Source organism: Danio rerio, chromosome 6 (assembly GCF_052040795.2).
Source record: "Danio rerio strain M-AB ecotype USA chromosome 6, GRCz13ab, whole genome shotgun sequence".
In the NCBI taxonomy this organism is placed as follows: Eukaryota; Metazoa; Chordata; class Actinopteri; order Cypriniformes; family Danionidae; genus Danio; species Danio rerio.
This window is the reverse complement of record NC_141026.1, coordinates 54,077,993-54,093,306: the sequence shown is the minus strand read 5'-3', so window position 1 is coordinate 54,093,306 and position 15,314 is coordinate 54,077,993. Positions and strand designations below refer to the sequence as shown.

At 35.9% G+C, this 15,314-nt stretch overlaps 1 protein-coding gene and 2 long non-coding RNA genes across 6 annotated transcripts in view; 1 reads left to right on the top strand and 2 right to left on the bottom strand.

The window, feature by feature from the left end:
• The window catches only part of LOC141386368 (uncharacterized), a 183,896-nt gene that overhangs the window by 107,900 nt on the left and 60,682 nt on the right, over window positions 1-15,314 (bottom strand). The window lies entirely within an intron of this gene.
• rims4 (regulating synaptic membrane exocytosis 4) overlaps window positions 1-15,314 on the top strand; it is a 74,541-nt gene that overhangs the window by 46,126 nt on the left and 13,101 nt on the right. The gene's annotated exons all lie outside the window — the stretch shown is intronic.
• On the bottom strand, window positions 9,487-15,288 carry LOC147843677 (uncharacterized). The gene is made up of 3 exons (XR_015494262.1): window positions 13,723-15,288; window positions 13,203-13,605; window positions 9,487-13,144 (listed from the first exon to the last, which is right to left on the bottom strand). It is a non-coding gene; the product is annotated as an uncharacterized LOC147843677 (long non-coding RNA).

The window sequence follows — 15,314 nt, the reverse complement described above, 5'->3', positions numbered from 1 at the left end:
TATAGCGATATACTCAAGCGATGGTCTTTTCTGCATAATTTTCCCCTCAAACTCTTTGTCCAATACCCAGAGCTCCATTAGAAATTCACAAAGCTTACGTAATGTATAGTTGATGCTTTTCCTGAGTAAAAATCCAGCCCAATTCATCTGGATTACTGCAGTTTATGGAGCTGGGGGATTACAGTTTTGGCTGCCACCGCTGAGGATATTTTACCATATTACATTGAGTCGCATGCATCTCATGAATACATAACAAACATATTTTACATAAACACGCGCTGTCAGTCTCTGACAAACAACAGTGTTGGATAGTCATTTGATGCAAAGCATTTTTGGATATATTTCCGTTTAAGTTTCTGTAGGATTTATTCGGTAAGAATGCTGGCTTCCACACAAGGGATTTGTGTTGGGGCAACATGAAGGAATTAAGTGAACTTATTAATTTTACAAATTTAAGTGGATTGAATCTAAAAAAAAAACAAAGTTGTTACAAAAAAAACCCCTCAAGTATTGTGCTGTTTCAGCTCATTTTAATTAAGTAGTTTGAACAAACAACAAACGTCCTTTTTTAAGTGTTATTAGGTAACTAGCATTTGTTTTGTTGCTAGTTTTACTGTGCTAGAACAACTGTGTGAAACTCACAGTTGTATAATTGCATTTTAGTCTCTGGCTGTTTAAAATACAACGAATAAAATATGATTTCATTCAGGACATCTAATTATCATATTTTTGGTCCGAGCACCATGAGCAGATCTGCTTTTGGAGGTTTAATTAGAGCATTAGATTTCTTCTTTCTAGGGCATTTTGACAGGTCCATTACATAAATGTCACTCGTGTGACCTCCTTCAAACTTGCAGGACAGGCTCTGATCTTTACAAATGTGACTGGAAAAGTATATCAGTCTTTATATATTTATAAGTAATGCCAAATATGCTTCGAATGAATAGTTTTGGTCAGATGTTGCTTACTGAAAATGTATACATTTTTGTCAGATTTGAAGGTCAGTAGATTATAAACAATTTATTAACAGATTGTTTTTTAATGCTCTATATATTTTTAATGTTGTTTTTAAATACTCAGTTTTATAACTTTTTCTTAAAAAGGTATTTAATTGGTGTTTTTTTTTATTTGATTTAATTTCATTCATTTTTGCAACTGGAAAGAAATAATGCATTGTAATATTTTATTTAATAATGCTTTGTGTATTGTTTTTTTAAAAATCAAGTTTTTTTTGTAATGCTTTGTAAGAAAACTCATATTCTAATATTTCTTTTTATGTGTATTCTTTGGCATGTTTTTACATAATAATAATATATTTTAGAAATGGTTAAAGATTTAAAGAATATTTTATTTATTTTTCTTTGTTTTAATATTTATATACAGTATGTCTGATACTATTTTTTCTTCAAGAGAAAAGTCTTTATTTGTTTTATTTCGGCTAGAATAAAAGCAGTTTAAATTTTTTTAAAAACCCATTTTAGGGACAAAATTATTAGCCCCTTTTAGCTATATATTTGTTCGAAAGTCTACAGAACAAACAATCGTTATACAATAACTTGCATAATTAACTAACCTGCCTAGTTAACCTAATTAACCTAGTTAAGCCTTTAAATGTCACTTTAAGCTGTATAAAAGTCTAGATAGTCTTTTTTAAAACTGTATTTTGGATGTTTTCTTTATACATTGAACCCCAAAAGCACCTTTTTAAAATGAAAAACGGCCTTTAAAATATATACTTCAACTAAAATCAAATAGCCTACACAGGCCCGGATTGGCTAATTAGTAGAATTCCCAGTGGGTTAGTCGTTGTTTTGGCCGCGAGGGCCAGTGTTCCTACCTGCTTGCACTCTCAGCACTTTTTTCATTTATGTATTTATTTGACCATAGCCTCACTCTTTTTATTCATTATTTTGCCGCAGCTCCGCTCTTTTTATTTATTTTCTCGCAGCCCTGTGAGCAAAATGCAGCCTCCAGGTTAATGATGACGTAGCTATCATTCGACCCCAAACAGCGGCACCTTAGTGAAAATAAAAATTTGAATAATTAATATTAATGAATATTACACCAGCTCAATGAAAATCAAATGATTCACTACATTAATAAACCTGACGTAACTTGATCAGAAATCTAAAAAGGGGATAAAAAGATTAAGCCATCAGAAAGTAAAACTGTGGTTAAAAGAGTTTTGCAGATAACAGTGCAATACGTATTTTTTATTCCAAACGCACCAGCATAATATAGCGCTATTGTGGTCCAGTGGTCAGCATGTTGCGTTATGATGCTGCCGACTGGAGTTCGAACCTCACCTGAGCAATTTTTATTTGCTTATTTTTTCATTTTTAGTGTTAAGACATAATACTGTTTGGGTTACTTATATAGGTGTCCATATTTTATTTTTATCTTTTGTGTGTGACCATCGTTACAAAGGACTGGATATATATAAACAGTTTTTACCGAATATAGATTAAGATATTTCAGGAAAGGACATTGTGATGATTTAAAGAATAGTGTTGGAGATTTAGCTACCTTTTACAGTTTTTCTCAGTGGCTTTGGTGCATTTCTCAATACACTATTTACATTTGCACAACAGGTCATGCATTTCTCAAAACAGTTAGTCAATTGTGCACATCCTAGTAGCAGTTTCTCATTCTTTTCAACAAGTTGCGAATGCTTTTGGACATGCATCAATTGCTTTCATACAACTCTCTGCTGTTTATAACATTATCATCTGCTTATGTCATGTCAGTCAAAATGAACTAAACTTGTAAATGCTGAATAGTCATTCTATATAAAACTAATAGTCCTCATTTCATTACTTGAGTCATTAAATATAAAAATGTTAAACTAGTTGTCAAAATCTGTCAAGCAAATTTTATAAAACAAATTTAAATATTTATCCTGAAAATGTCTTTGAAATTGAACAATTTGATGAATGATTTACAGACCTGTGTATGGTGTATAGGCTCAGTTCCAATGTGTACTGCAATATTGTGTACAGTTGTGTCCAGCTCTACCCAAAGGGCGTTTATGTTTGTTGTAAAAAAAGGGTGTGTTTATTATTTTGCAGAATGCTGGGAATAAATTAGAATTGCAAAGAGCACATGCGTAAAAATGTGAAACATACATATTCAGTGTCTTGTACTCAGATAACTCACTTAATGCAATGATGTCTAACTTTGCTGTAGTTTTCAAATGGCTGTGCAAATAGCATATATAGTGCTGTCTTGAGCAAGTGTCACCAAAATCAGACTTTTTTTGCATTGAAAAAATGTAGAGAGTAAACTATCATAATGAAAACATGACTAAGCCATTTGACTATCTAGTTCATAAACAATGGTGTCAGGACTTTTCATTTTGATGGCACTGACACTTTGATTGACATGAATACTTGCTTTTGAGGAATGAGCTATCAATTTTGAGCATGTGACGCGCTTTTGCAGGTTATCAGCTAGGTTTTGCAGTTTGTACTAATTGTTTTGAGAAATGCATTAACTGTTGTGCAGAAATGCACTAGTGTTGTGAGAAACGCACCAAAGCGACTGAGAAAAACTGTAATCTTCTCATATTTATGAAAAACATTTGAAGTTCTAAAGTAGCCGTTTCCTTGAAATAGATGTGATAGTATCATTAGAAACTGAATTGGAAATTACCTTATTTTAATATAGTCAGTCGTGAACATGTCAGGATCCAGCCCTTACAGCCCTGTCACTCCTGTCTGTGTTTAATGTCTCTTTGTTTGTTTAGCACATGGTTGTCTCTTTTGTTGTGTTGGCCATGTGCTCCTCTTGTCCTGCCTCCTTGTTTTCCTATGCCTCGCCCCCTTGTTTAGTCCTTGTTTGTCTAATTATGTTCACCTGTTCCTTGTGCTATCTACTCCCTTTATATGGAGTTCATTTTCCACTTGTCTTTGCCGGTTCGTCATACTATCTTTCGTGTGCTTGTCTAGCTTAATTTGTTTAGTGCATGATAGAGGTTTTTTCCATATAGTCTAGTTTTGTTTCCTTTGTCTAGTCTAGTACAAGTCTTTTTGATCTTTATCTTGAATTAATTTATCCTTTTGATTCGGTTAATTTATTTATTATTTTTTTCTTTCAATAAGGTTGCTCTCATTTTCAACTTTATTTCTGTTTCTGCTCAAGACTAATTTCAAGTTTTCATTTTGCTATTTTTGTGATCCTTAGCCTCAGTCTAGCCCTAGTCTTTAGTTAATTCTTTATTTTTTAAATTCCTGTTCCTGTGTTTTGCTTTCTGTTTTATTTCTAGTTATAGCTTATTTCTTTAAGCCTTTTGTTTAAGTTTCAGTAGTTTCATTTTGTTTTTTGAGCTCTTATTTCCCCTCTTAATTATTTTTCATATTTACTTAGTTCTAGTTAGTTTTTTTTTCTTGCTCTTCTTTTTTAATTTTCTTGTTTCCCCAGCTGTCTAGTCCTGTTGTGTTGCTTGTCTCACTTCCCTCCTGAGTCATCGCTGGTTGTGGATCCCCTTCCCTTGATGATCGATCTGTTTGCCACCCCTGTCCCTAACCAGAGGTTCGGCTAGCTACCTTTTGACTGCTTGGCCTGAAATTTGGAATTCCCCTTTCCTGACCAGCCTGTGTTACCCTCTTAAGACACTTCCCTCTGTATCATCCTGAAGTCCTGAGTCTCCTCCCCTCACCAGCCTGTTCTCCTGAAATCGTCCTGCACTATTGACTGTCCTCCTGCATAGCCTTGTTTACCTCCTGAAAATAAACCTTGTGTTCTATTGTCAATTCTGCATTTGGGTCCTCCTTGCCACCCATGAGAGAACAGAGGTGAGGTAAGGCTTGAAAATCCGGGGCTGAAAAGGAGTCCCACTCCAGCCCTGAGCCTACAGTAACAAAGCATGACAAAAGAAAAGCTTAAAAGTATATTTTGAATGTTTTCTGCATGTTTAACAAAATAAAAAAACACTTTATAATGAAAAGCCCAAAATCTCAAAACTGACACTTACAAAAGCCATAAAGCTAAAGTCTTGTCTCCAAGTAAGAATAAAAATAGCCAGCCACACAGAAATATATAAATACAATCAAACAAAAGATCATCTCCGCAACATTTGAAGACAAACAGACATTTCTGTGCTCTATTTCTGCTGCATAAACATTCCCCCCATACCGCTGACTTTCCTCCAGAAAACAATAACTCCTGTCTGTCTGTGCATGCGAGAGCTGAGCATCTGTTTTAACAAAAGTTTGCATGCAATGAATACCAGATCGCCAGAAGAACAGCGCGCAGACAGTGATATATAAAGCAATCGAGAGCAGCGCGCCGAGACGCCATGATTAACACATAACAGACAAATGTTTATTGAAGTGACATCAAGAATGCGGTGTGTAATATGTGCAGCGATGATAGGTGTATTTGTCACTCTGTGAAGCGTTTGTAGTAATGCATGTGTGTGTTTACTGATGACGCCGGTGAACGCTGAGTAATAATGACTGTCGATTTGGCCAGATAGAGTGATCAAATGTCATATGAGAGAGAGAGAGAGAGAGAGAGAGAGAGAGGTGTATTGTATTTAATTTTGTTATATTATAATAATAATGGCACGATGGCTCAGTGGTTAGCATTGTCGCCTCACAGCAAGAAGGTCGGTGGTTCGAGTCCCAGCTGGGTCAGTTGGCATTTCTGTGTGGAGTTTGCATGTTCTCCCCATGTCAGCGTGGGTTTCCTCCAGATGCTCCGGTTTCCCCCACAGTCCCAAGACATGCCCTATAGGGGAACTGAATAAGCTTTGGCCGTAGTGTATGATTTGTGTATGAATGAGAGAGTGTATGGGTGTTTCCTAGTACTGGGTTGCAACTGGAAGGGCATCTGCTGTGCAAAACATATGCTGGATTAGTTGGCGGTTCATTCTGCTGTGGCGACCTCTGAAATAGTGAGTAATGAATGAATATTTTAGTTTTTCTCAGTGGCTTTGGTGCATTTCTCACAGCATTATTTACGTTTGCACAACAGTTAATGCATTTTTCAAAACAGTTAGTCATTTGTGCACATCCTAGTAGCAGTTTCTCATTACTTCCAACAAATTGCAGATGCTTTTGGACATGCATCAATTGCTTTCATACAACTCTCTGCTGTTTTATAACATTATCATTTGCTTGTGTCATTTCAGTCAAAATGAACTAAACTTGTGAATGCCTTATAGTCATTGCATATAAAACTAACATTCCTCATTTAATTACTTCCAAAAATGTTGAAATAGTTGTCAAAATCTGTCAAGCAAATCTTATAAAAAAAAGTTCAATCTTTTTTTTCCCTGAAAAATTAAATTGAACAATTTTATGAATGATTTACAGACCTGTGTGTGTTGTAGGTTTATTTCCAATACAGTATGTACTGCAATATAGTTTACAGTTGTGCACAGGTCTACCCAAAGGAAGTTTGTGTTTTGTTGTAAATAAGGGTGTATTTAATCTTTTGAACAATGCTGTGAATAAATTAGAATTAGAGCAAATAAAAATGTGAAACATACATATTCAGTGTCTTGTACTCAGATACCTCAGTAAATGCAGTGATGTCTAACTTTACTGCAGTTTTCAAATAGTTGTGCAGTCTATAGTGCTGTCTTGAGTATTTTCAGGAAGTGTCACCAAAATCTGACTTTTTTTGCATTAGAAAAAATTAACAGAGTAAAGTGTCATAATAAAAAAATGACAGAGCCATTTGACTATCTTGTTCATAAACAATGGTGTCAGGACTTTTTATCTTGATGACACTGACACTTTCATTGACATGAATACTTGCTTTTGAGGAATGAGCTCACTATTTTGAGCATGTGAGGCGCTTTTGCAGGTTATCAACTAGGTTTTGCAGTTTGTACTAATTGTTTTGAGAAATGCAATAACTGTTGTGCAAATGTAAATAGTGTTGTGAGAAATGCACCAAAGTCACTGAGAAAAATTGTAATAATAATATAGATTTCTTTCTCTCTTATTATTATATCTTTTAAATGTGTTATTTAGAGGGTGTCAACTGGGAATAACACGGCTACCTTGGAACGACATGACCAATCAGAAATGAGTATTCCGGACAACTGTGTAATAAACAGTAAAAATGCTTTGGATTTTAGACAGACAGAAAGACAGACAGACAGACAGACAGACAGACAGACAGACACCTCACATGAAAGAAATACATAGTATTTGTTAGTTTATAATATACAGATTCCACAGTGACCTGGCACATTACTAAATTTGAATAGTCTATGATTTAAATATTCAATGCAAATCAGTGCTTCTGAGGGTCATTTTCACATTTATGAGATTTTAAGTCGGCTAATTTTGTTTGTCCCACAAGATTTTTTTTTGTAAATATAACACCTAATTTAGTAAATATGCTATAACTCAAAAGAAAAATATATATTTGAATAAAGATAGTACATTAAATAATGATATTTAAAACAAACTAAATTTACACAAAACACAACAAAGTATAGAATAGATTTTAAACATTTTGTCTTGTTTATAAGTGTGTTTTGTCTTTGTACTGCCAGATTAAAATTCTATTTAATAAACTGAAAAAACTGAAATCAGGCAGCACAGTGGCTCAGTGGTTAGCACCTCACAGCAGGAAGGTCGATGGTTCGAGTCCTGGCTAGACCAGTTGGTGTTTCTGCGGAGTTTGTATGTTCTCCCCGTGTGGGCGTGGGTTTCCTCCGAGAGCTCCTGTTTCCCTCACAGTCCAAAGACATGCGCTATAGGTGAACTGAGTAAAACTAAATTGCTGTAGTGTGTGTGTGTGTGTGTAAATGAGAGTGTGTATGGGTGTTTCCCAGTACTGGGTTGCGGCTGGAAGTGCACTTGCTGCATAAAATATATGCTGGAATAGTTGGCGGTTCATTCTGCTGACTGCTGATAAATAAGTGACTAAGTCGAATGAAAATAATTGAACAACTGAAATATTTTGTATAAAAGATGCATTCTCTGAAAACTAGTCTTAATATCTTATATGCAGTGTTTTGTCTGTGGAATTTGAAATTCGTTGGCATTGAAATAAACTTTATAAAATGAAACAATTATGATTAAAGTAAAATGTATAAATAACTTGAAATATAGAAAACTTAAAATATAAAAATCATTTAACCCATGCTCAAAGCACCAAATACATGGAGCTACTGTACGTTTTTTTTTTTTTTTTTCAGTTTTTGTTTTCGCGAATCCACCAGAGGTGTGTACACTTTTTCAGTTCTCAAATTCTTCTCGTGTGAGTGCCATTCACACCTGCTGTTCTGACTGACTGACTAAATCATTGACTGACCGATCATCTGACTCACCCTCGTCCTTCCCCAAATCCCACATATTAATCCACTCACAACATTCCCTAAACCTAAACGAAGGTAAGCAGTCAGCTGGTAAGCGCGAAAGGAACGGTGTCATATTGCCCCATAGCATTCGTTTTTAAGACGAGATGCAACCATACATACCTCTGGCTACATAACTCATGATCTCCAGAAATGTAAATACGGTTATGTTTTCAGAATGAGCCTATGCTGAAAACAAATCTTTACTTTAAAAAAGTGAGTAAATTCATTTCCTTAAAAGCAACAAGTGGACTTAACTTTAAAAAAATCTGGGTGAACCCATTTTAACTTGGAACCGTTAAGCTGACTTAATTTTTGTAGTTATCCACAAAATGAATTTAGATGATAATTTTAAGGCAACAGGTTTACTCACTTTGCGAAGTAATGTCAACTAATTGCCTTTTAGAGTATGATATAAATCCTGGATATAAAATATGAAAATTCTTTTTTAAAACTCCCAATAAAGATCCACAAGATATAGGAATGACATTGAGGAATAAATGATGCCCGTTCCTTGAAGAACCGAGAGGGACACATCAGAGACACTGGACAAGAGACTAAATGATGAACTAGATATTGACGAGGGACACAGAGACAAGATGGAGTGAAAAACGAGCCAGGGAACGAGGAGCCAATGAAAATGGCATCTCTCGGGATGCTCAGTCTGAGTATTAGGCATCAGGACTGTCTGGACCCTCCCAAAAGCATTATAAAAATAGACCTGTGCGGAGACGCCAAGCGAAAGAGACGGGCAGAGGGGCGCTGAAGAGAATCGAGGTCAAACCGCAGAAAGAAAATTAATTATGAATCCGTCCACATTAGTGAGCAGGATTATTGAGAACAAACAGAGGAGCGGCAATGGAGAAAGGAGAGAGAGATGAGGCTGTAAGTGGCTTGAAGGAGAATAAGGAGAATCAGAGTGATGCAGATTTTTTAAATAGATACAGGTTTTAAAAATACTGATGAATCTGTTTCCAGAACTACTCAAATAATGAGTGTTTTCAAACAGGTTTCCCGAACAATCACCCCATCTGCCCTTTGTCAGTCAAAACAGATCCCATCCCCAACTCACACTATTGGTTGAATTTTAGACCAACAGTTAACTTACTTTCATAGTGCTTTTATTACATTAAACTGACTTTCTGGAATATATCTATGTAAACTGAAATATATATATAAAAAAATATATTTTTTTAAATTTTCATCTTGTGAAGTTTATTTATAAACTAATTTCGAGAGGATGACGTGCTTATTTTTGAACACAGCTGGTCATACGTTAGCCAACTCATGATTCACCAATCAGACGATTACTAAGTTACTATAAATACTCTAAGTTCCATATAACAGCCATGTTCGTTTTGAAGAATCCCCCCTTCCACCCCTACTCCTCCTCCTTTCCTAGATGGGTGGCACGGTGTCCCACTGGTTAGCACTGTTGCCTCACAGCCAAAACGTCACTGGTTCTAGTCCTTACCAAGCCAGCCGACATTTCTGTGTGGAGTTTCCACATTCTCCCCGGTTTCCTCCCATTGTCCAAAAACATGCAACTTAATTCATACTTGCCAATACTCCCGTTTTTCACGGATTTTGGTCACTTTCAACAACCTAAAATCAACCAAATAATAACGCCATTTTATGTCGTTACTGGACATCAAAATAACGCTGTCCTTAGACACTAGCTAGTCATTAAATATTGGTCACCCGACATCCCAACTTAAACTTATACAGCATCTTGTATCGTTTTGAATGGGGAAAAGGGTAACGGTCAATATGGTGAATAAAGCCCCGCCTACTAGTACAGGAGCCAATCATTGATCGCTGTATGGCAAATAAAGCCCGCCTTCTACTACAGGAGCCAATCGTCGATTGCTATAGACTGACAATACTCTGGGGGAGGGGCTTGGACCAGACGTGATTTTCTTGAGGTTTTGTGTAATTCAGACGTTTATAAATGAAACTAAAGAGACAGCTGTTGTTTAATCTTATTGGTGATTCCTAATATGAAATTCAATAGTAAGCTTGTTAAGTATTTTTGAAAAATTTGATGTTTCCCATTCAGACAGAATGCCCGAGCATACTGCCCGAGAGGCAGTTCAAAGTTGGCCGCCGAGTGAAATGACTTGCCTTAAAGGGATTTTGACTGTATAGAGTGGTCCCTCGCTATAATGCAGTTCACCTTTCATTGTCTCGCAGTTTCACAGATTTTTCCATGCAATTTGTCATGCATTTATTTTTTCTACAGCGCATTGTGTTCTGTGTCCTGATTGGCAGTAGACCATTGTCAATCAATCTCAACTGTGCCGTGTCTCCTGTACAGTACAAAATGTGTTCAGGCTTGCTAAATTTACATAAATCTTCGATCACTCGCAGTATGACTCGGAAGTGCTGTACTGTATGTTAACAAGTTTTCTCCCCACAACAAATGTCAACAAAACATTCTGCACCATCACCTGCGGTAGCACCCGGTCACGCAACTTCTGGACATGCTAAAGGAAGTTAGAAGTTAAGCGGCTGTAGGGCGTCATTACAGAGTAAATAAACGAAGATCAAATAGTTTTGATCTTTGTTTTCATTCTATAATACTGGACTTATTTTTTTTTTTTACAAAGATTTGAACTTCGAGAATTTTTAACAAGAGAGAAATGTGAAAATGTTAAAGCCTGTGTGGAAAAAGTGTATAAAGTGTGTATTGAGGGGATTTACAGCCTTAAAACAGCAATAATAATTGTAAAAATAAAGCTGACTGCTTCGTGGATTTCAATTATTGTGGATTATTTTTTAGAATGTAACTTCTGCAATTAATAAGCGACCACTGTACATATATTATATTTTTTACAGTACAGTTTTACAATGGAAGAGCATTGAAAAATCTTAGAATTATTTAACTTTGATGATTTTAATGCACCTTTACATAAATACAGAATGTTTTTATTAACACTTTTAAATCTGTATTAAAATATGACAATAATAATTGATTGCATTTTGCTTTCTCAGTTTAAACTATGTTTAAAAACACTCATCTTGATGAGTTTTTAAGGTCCCACTTCACAATAAGGTTTTATTAGTTAATGTTAGTTAATATCATGCCATAATGAACAATACTGGTACAGCATTTATAAATCATACTTTAACATTCATTAATGCATTATTAAACTCCAAAGATGTGCTTGATAACATTGGTTAATGCACTGCAAGTTGACCTGAACTGACAATGAACCACTTTAACATTAATAAAGATGAGAAAACTATAACGAGTGCATTGTTCATCATTTGTTACATTAAATAACCATTGGAATGGAACCTTATTATAAAATATAACCATGTTTAATCAATTAAATTCAATAAGTTTAATAAATTGTTGTGATACTAATTAAATCCCATTCAAAATTTGAGTTTGACTAGAGATTTAAATGTTTTTGAATGAAGCCTCCATGCTGAATTTATTAAAAATAACATTGGCTCAAAGAAGCACCTCTTTGCCCTCTTTGGCCTTTTTTTGCGTGCATATGGAAAACACACACTTTTCCCCCACCACCATCTGTTTCTGTATCTAAAATGGATCTCGTTACCAAAAATTAGACCTAATTAATCTCATCCGAGCATAAGTGGCTGCCTTCTGTTCATAAAAAAAGCTATGATAAGCAAGTATGAGCTTCGTTACCTGTATAGATAGCTAAAATTAAGTCTGTGTGCTTTAGAAGATTTACCTGAGAGTGAAAAAATGTTCAGGTGTAAAAAGAAAAATTTGAGGTTGTTATTGAAGAATCTGTCGCACGTTCCTTGTTTTGTATGAGGACTTTTAGCTTGTAGTTCTGTTTGGTTCCTGTTTCAGTCTGTAATCTTACCTCAAAATGAAAATTCTGCCATCATTTACTCGGTCTAGTTGTACAAAACCTGTTTGAGTTTCTTTTGTTGACCACAAAATAAGATATTTTGAAGAAAGCGAGCTGGCACAAATTGATATAGTAATTTATTTTCCTCCTATGGAAGTTAATGGGTGCCAAAAACCAGCATTCTTCAAAATTTCTTCTTTTGTATTCAATAGATGAAAGAAGGGAGAGTAAACAATGAGGTATTTGTTTTGAGTGAGCTATCCCATTGATTTAATTTCCTTGTGTATTTCAGCCATGTTTTGCCTGTGCTTTATATGATGTAAACATTAGTCTTGTACTGTACCTGTCTTTTTATTTTAAATTATACAGTATTTATGGTAGGTTACAAAATTGTGATTTGTACTGCACAGAGCATCAAAGTTTGTTCGAAATATTCATTTTTATGGACAACTTTATTGTTTTACATTCAATCTACTTAAATTTATTTCATTTTCATTTCATTTTAAACTTAATTCCTTTACATCATCCCAACACAAATCGATTGTGTGGAACCAAGCATTTTTTACCAACACAGGCTTATTGAGAAAACGTACCCCTTATGGATTTTTAAAGAACACAAATTATGTAGCCAGAGCTGCATATGGCTGCATTTCAACTTTAAAACGAACGTAACGGGGCGGTATGATGCCGCCGACAGCTTCTGTTCCGTTTCGCGCTTAACAGCTGGTTGCCTACCTCCGTGTGGATGGCTTTTCTGCTGTTACCAGTTTGCCCAGTTTCTCGCCATGTACGTCAGCAGACTTGAGATGCATAGAGGAGTTGACCGCAATGACAGGGTTCAAGTCCGGCAATTTCCAGAAAGCAGGTAAAACAAAAACAAAATAATAAAATTAACAAGTAAATAACAGATAGAGAATATGGTAAGAGCTGAAAACTTTGTAAAAATCAAGCGGCCACGAGGACTTTTTTTTTCTGGATTGCTTTTAAAATACTATCAGTAGGGTTTAGTGAAGGCAGTGGCACTTGTCATGCAGTGCTTTTGATAACACTATCAGTTGGGTTAAGTGAAGACAGTGGGCGCTTGTCATGCGGTGCTTTTGAAAACACTATTGGTTGGGTTTAGGGAAGGCGGTGGGCGCTGGTCTTAGTGCTTTTGAAAACACTATTGGTTGGGATTAAGGAAGGCGGTGATCGCTGGTCAATCAGTGCTTTTGAAAACACTATTGGTTGGAATTAAGGAAGGCGGTGATCGCTGGTCAATCAGTGCTTTTGAAAACACTATTGGTTGGGATTAAGGAAGGCGGTGATCGCTGGTCAATCAGTGCTTTTGAAAACACTATTGGTTGGGATTAAGGAAGATGGTGATCGCTGGTCAATCAGTGCTTTTGAAAACACTATTGGTAGGGTTCAAGGAAGGCGGTAAAAGCTGGTCAAATGGTGCTTTTGAAAACACTATTGGTAGGGTTCAAGGAAGGCGGTAAAAGCTGGTCAAATGGTGCTTTTGAAAACACTATCGGTTGGGTTCAGGGAAGGCGGTAAAAGCTGGTCAAATGGTGCTTTTGAAAACACTATCGGTTGGGTTCAGGGAAGGTGGCGGGCGCTGGTCAATTGGTGCTTTTGAAAACCCTATCGGTTGGGTTTAGGGAAGGTGATGAGAGGGTCAATCGGTGCTTTTGAAAACACTATTGGTCGGTGGGTCAGTCACTCACTCGACAGCAGCCTCTGGTGCATTTACGCAAGAAGAGAAGGCATAAATGGAAATCGCGATAGAAATTTAAGACCTGAAAAAGTGTACACAGCGGCCTCTGGTGGATTCGCTAAAACAAAAACTGAAATTAAACATAGCTCCTGGGAGGTATTTCACGCTCTCCAGAAATGTATCAATAATGAGCCTGAGTTTCCAGTGTACATTTAAAAAAAAATTTTGCTGCCTGTACTACATATATTAAATGAGCTGAAAAAACACAACTCAAATTTTTTTTAAAAATAACTTTATTGTTTTATGTTTAATTCAACTAAATTTGAAAAACCTTATTGTGCGAGACCCCTAGGTTTTTAATTATTACAGTGTACTATCATTAATATTATCCACATGTATTTACTCTGTTAGTAGAATATCATTCTGAATATTATATTAGTAATATTGAAAAGTGAATATGGCCATGTTTATTTTAATTAAAATTATAATATAAAACAGCATAAATTAATTTTGTTATTTATGAATAGAAGGGGCAACACAGTGGCGCAGTGGTTAGCACTATCGCCTCACAGCAAGAAGGTCGCTGATACGAGACAGTTGGTGTTTCTATGAGGAGTTTGCATGTTCTCCCTATGTTGGCGTGAGTTTCTTCCGGGTGCTCCGGTTTCCCCCACAGTCCAAAAACATGCGACATAGGAGAATTGAATAAGCTAAATTAGCCATAGTGTATGAGTGTAAATGGGTGGGTGTGGATGTTTCCCAGTGTTAGGTTGCTGCTGGAAGGGTATACGCTGTGTAAAACATATGCTGGATAAGTCGGCGGTTCATTCCGCTGTGGCGACCCCTGATGAATAAAGGGACTAAGCCAAAAGAAAATGAATAAATGAATGAATAGCTAAATTAGCATTATTAATATAAAATCTGTACAATTATTTCTTCATAATATTTCAAATTTGGCTTTAAATTTTATACAAGTTATCATGGAGGCATGTTTTTGAAAAGAAAAATGCAATTTGCGTTTTTCTCGACCTCTCAATTTGAGGACAAAAAGCTGAATTACAAAATATAAGCTCACAATTCTGAGAAAAACTGAAAATTGAAAATGCAAGAATAAAACGCAAGAAACTTTTATTATTGTGGTTAGTGATTTTTTAAGGCTTTGTTGAATCGTTTGTTTTTTGGGGAAAAAATAAATCTGAGAAATATTTCTGGAGCCAAGGCTGATGAAAAAAAGTGTCCAGTCACTGTTGTGCTATTAGATGAAGGCCAGAGCTCCTGTTTGAAAGGGTCACGGGGGTGAATCTGGCACGGCTGATCCCCTAGAAACAATAATGCGCTGATGATTTTTTGGCTCTGGAATGTGCCTATAGGAGCCGGAAACGGTGTGATTATATTCGTCTGCATTGGCTTTTCTCCAGCAGAGCACTCGCACTATCAGAGCACAGCTTCACTGTCAGGCTTA